This window comes from Mytilus californianus, unplaced genomic scaffold (assembly GCF_021869535.1).
Source record: "Mytilus californianus isolate M0D057914Y unplaced genomic scaffold, xbMytCali1.0.p SCAF_14, whole genome shotgun sequence".
In the NCBI taxonomy this organism is placed as follows: domain Eukaryota; kingdom Metazoa; phylum Mollusca; class Bivalvia; order Mytilida; family Mytilidae; genus Mytilus; species Mytilus californianus.
Window position 1 is genome coordinate 28820278 of NW_026262626.1, and position 4378 is coordinate 28824655.

Below are 4378 nucleotides of genomic sequence, written 5' to 3' on the forward strand. Positions count from 1 at the left end.
TTTGACCAGTGGATTTGTTTGATGAGTATATGATGATTTTTATCTCAGAATTCATACATTATATGTAGAAAATATTTTGTATATGAATTCATTACACATATGTGACATGTGAACAAGTATCTGACAAGTACAATTTTTTAATTGACCTCAGTTAGAGAATATTTTTTTGTATGTCAACTCTTGTTTCATGACTATGTAAAATATTTATATCATTTGTCATTCTTTTAACACATTTTCAACCCAGTACTAAAATACCATTGTGAGCAGAGAAAACCTGTGACTATCAAACAATAAATGAAAATGAATTACTCTAAAATTGCTTGGTCTAAATGACTTTCCTAGATTTACCCTCACCAGAAACACTTGGGTCCAAAAGTTTCAAAGCAAATGATGAAGAAACAAATACATGTAGTAAAGTGCACAACTAAAAGGTCCTAGAACCAAATGTCAAAGCATTTTGACCTTCCCTTTCAAAATTATATGCGTTCTTTTATTTTCTTGGTCAAATTAGTAGTCATTCTGTTAGTAGCTGGAAACTGCAGGTTAAATATTGTTTCATTTTAAGTTCACCTGACCTAAAAGGTTAAGTGAGATATTCTCATCAGTTTGCATTAGTTGTCCGTGGTCATAGACCATTTACTTTTACCAAAAAAAAACTCCTCTTAAACTCAAGGGCCAATTGGAACCATTTTTGGCTACAATCATCATTAGGGTATCTAGTTAAAAAAGATGATCCTGCCTGCCTACCAACATGGCCAACATGGCTAAAAATAGAACACATGGGTAAAATATAAGTTTTGTCCATTGTCTTGAAAACTGCTATAGAGAGAGAAAATCTAACACTGGCAGAAATGTTTAGAATGGTGAGATCTGCCTATGTTCATTTACAAAACTTGTGTCAGACAACTTCTTATAGTTTAAATGCTGAATTTTACAAAAAAAAAATGAACTATTAAAAGTGTATATTGAAAACTGTAAAAGATACTGAGAAACTTTTAATACCAAAAATTACCAGCAAAGACAAGATCTACAAATAAGTCAACATGGCTGAAGTGAAATCATCAGACAACTCTTTGTAGAAGTTATTGCCCTTCAATGATTTTTTTTTCGTTTTTGTCTATTATTATGAAAACTATGATAGAGACTCTAAAATGAAAAAAATGATCAGCAAGACAAGATCTTGTCAGTCGACTCCTTATATGAGTTACTGCCCTTGATTGAAGATTTTACCCATTTTTGCTTTTTGGCTAAAACTAGTAGATAGAAACTAAACAGAAACTAAACAAAGTGATGCCCCGCACTCCACTCTGAAGTAACTGTATTATAACAAAGTCAATGTAGGACTTTCTTTGAGATATTATTGTGTCTAGGAGACACAAATGATGCCCCTGCAGATGCAAAGTCTTATTTTAAAATACACAAAGTTGAGCATGGGAGCACATAGGTCTATGGTTCACTGTAGGAGGAGTTATCCGGAAACGCTATGCACCTCGTATGCAAGTACATACTCCAAAAATGACAAACTTTTTAAGTTCAACTATCTCCCAAAAGAGCAAATATCAATAATAAAGTTAGAGATCGGAAACGAAAAATTCAGCAATTTTTATGTTTATAAAGGGACATAACTCAAGAATGGTAAAAGTGTTGCCACCAAATTTCGTATTTATTCTGTATTATGTAGTAATAAGCATTGTGTATAAGTTTCATAACATTTGGTTGAGGCAAACTAAAGTTAGAAAATGGAAACAAAAAAATTGTACTTGATCTTAGTTTTGTGGTAATGAATATTGTGTATAGGTTTCATAATGTTTGGTTGGGGCAAACTTAAGTTACAGAATGGAAACTAAAAATTTTGCAATCTTTCGATTTATAAAGGGCATAACGCATAACTCAATAATGGTTAAAGTGACACTACCCAAATTCAACTTGATCTGTGTTTTATCAGTGGACGTCAAAATTATACATTGCAATTGTATAAAGCATTGATTGTAGTTGATTCAACTATAATCATGGACAAAGGAAGATAACTCCAATTTTAAAAATTACTTGATATTTAGAAGAAAATAAAAATGTGTTTTGTGGTAATAAGCATTGTGTGTAAGTTTCATAATATTTGGTTGATGCAAACTTAAGATAGAGAACGGAAACTAAAAATTTTGCATTTTTTCCATTTATAAAGGGGCATAACTCTAGAACGGTAAAAGTGACGCCACCAAAATTCAAACTTGATCTGTGTTTTGTGGTAATAAGCATTGCGTATAAGTTTCATAACATTTGGTTGAAGCAAACTTAAGTTAGAGAACGGAAACTAAAAATTTTGCAATTTTTCCATTTATAAAGGGGCATAACTCTAGAACGGTTAAAGTGACGCCACTAAAATTCAAATTTGATCTGTGTTTTGTGGTAATAAACATTGTGTATAAGTTTCATAACATTTGGTTGAGGCAAACTCAAGTTAAGAGAACGAAAACCAATTTTGGGACGTACGTACGTACAGACGGACAAGGGTAAAACTTAATGCCCCCACCGCTACGGCGGGGGCATAAAAATCAAAACCCTGACCACATGCACACCTTCAATATATGTACAAACAGCCAGCAAAGTGAAAATTTCCTAGCATTCAGACTGTAGGAGTTATCTGGAATAACTATATACCCATAATGGGACAGACGGACAAATGGATGGACAGGGGTAAAACAATATGCCCCCCAGTTGCATGGGCATAAAAATAATCAGCAATACAAGATCAACAAAAAAGAGATTTTAGTCATGAATCATATTCTAGTCTACAATGTTGAAGATGCACATAGATCCAGGTGAGCCAGACAGGATCTTTAGATCCTCTTCTTTTATAACATGGTTTAGATATATAGGCTTTGTATGCACATAAAACTAGTTTTATGGTGGTTCAGTGGGTAAGGTTCTGCAAACATTTCAAACTTGTTATCTGGAAACAGAAAATGGTTAAATCAGCGGAATCATCAATATCCAATTTATGACCAAATATAGAATCTTTTTTGAATGCACAAGCTCAGAAATATGTACAATTTTCAGTTTCTGACCGACTTAATGACAAGGGGAAAGCAGTTAACCACCTAGTCCAAGAGAGGAGGTTAAATATCATACTAAATTCCAAATCACTGTAGTAATCTGTTGTTTAGGAATGTCTGTTGTACTTGGTTCCTAAGAAATTCCAATATGACATAAAGCAGGAAAAACAGGCCAATTTCCATTGGTTTTTACGACCAGAAACATTTGATACATGGGACCACAAAATGATCTTTTTACATGTGGCTGAAATCCAGAAGATTTTATCAACTTTCAACAAAATATTTATGTTCTAGGTGCATTTGCTCAAGCTTTTGTAAGTTCTTTGGTGCTTTGTACAGATCTGATGAGTTAAGCCCTTTATAACTGATTTTTATAGTTTGTTTTTATGTTGTGCTGTTATACTACTGTCTAAGGTTAAGGAGAGGGTTGGGGCCTAAAAACATGTTCCACCACGGCACATTCTGTATGTGCCAGTTCCATGTCTGGAGCCTGCAATTCAGTGGTTGTCCTTTGTTGCTGTATATCATATTTGTTTTGTATTTATCAGGCTTAAGTTTTGTCATTTGAATTGTTTTACATGTCATTTACATTACATTCTGATATGTTTATGAGTTAACATGGAACACTTTTTAATCATGAAATAATAGACGTGATATTGAGGGGCAAACACTTTTTAATCATGAAATAATAGACGTGATATTGGGGGGCAAACACTTTTTAATCATGAAATAATAGACGTGATATTGGGGGGCAAACACTTTTTAATCATGAAATAATAGACGTGATATTGGGGGGCAAACACTTTTTAATCATGAAATAATAGACTTGATATGGGGGGGGGGGGGGGGGGGGGCAAATAAGATTCTTACTGCACCTTCTACATTATTCACAAGTCAATGATTTTAGAACAAAATGGGTGCCTCTAGTGGAGCAGGATTTGCTTACCCTTCAGAAGCACCTGAGATAATCCAGAGTTTTTGCTTGAGTTCATGTTGCTCAGTCTTTAATTTTCTATGTTTTGTATTCTGGACTTTTTTGTCTTTTGTCGGCTTTCATTTTTTTTCCATGGTGTTGTCAGTTTATCTTTAACTTATGATTTTTTAATTTCCTTTTGATATCTTCTGCTTCTTATTTTTACAGGTTGGACACTTTTCTATGGTTAAGACTATATTGACCTCTAGATGTCTTTTGGGGTTTTTCTCTGCGTTATTGGGTTGTCATTATATATGTTATACTGCATTTAAGGTAATCAAGACAAAATATGTATTACAAACAAGCCATATCTCAATCTATCAGTATTCAACAAAATTGAGGAACTTTTAACATG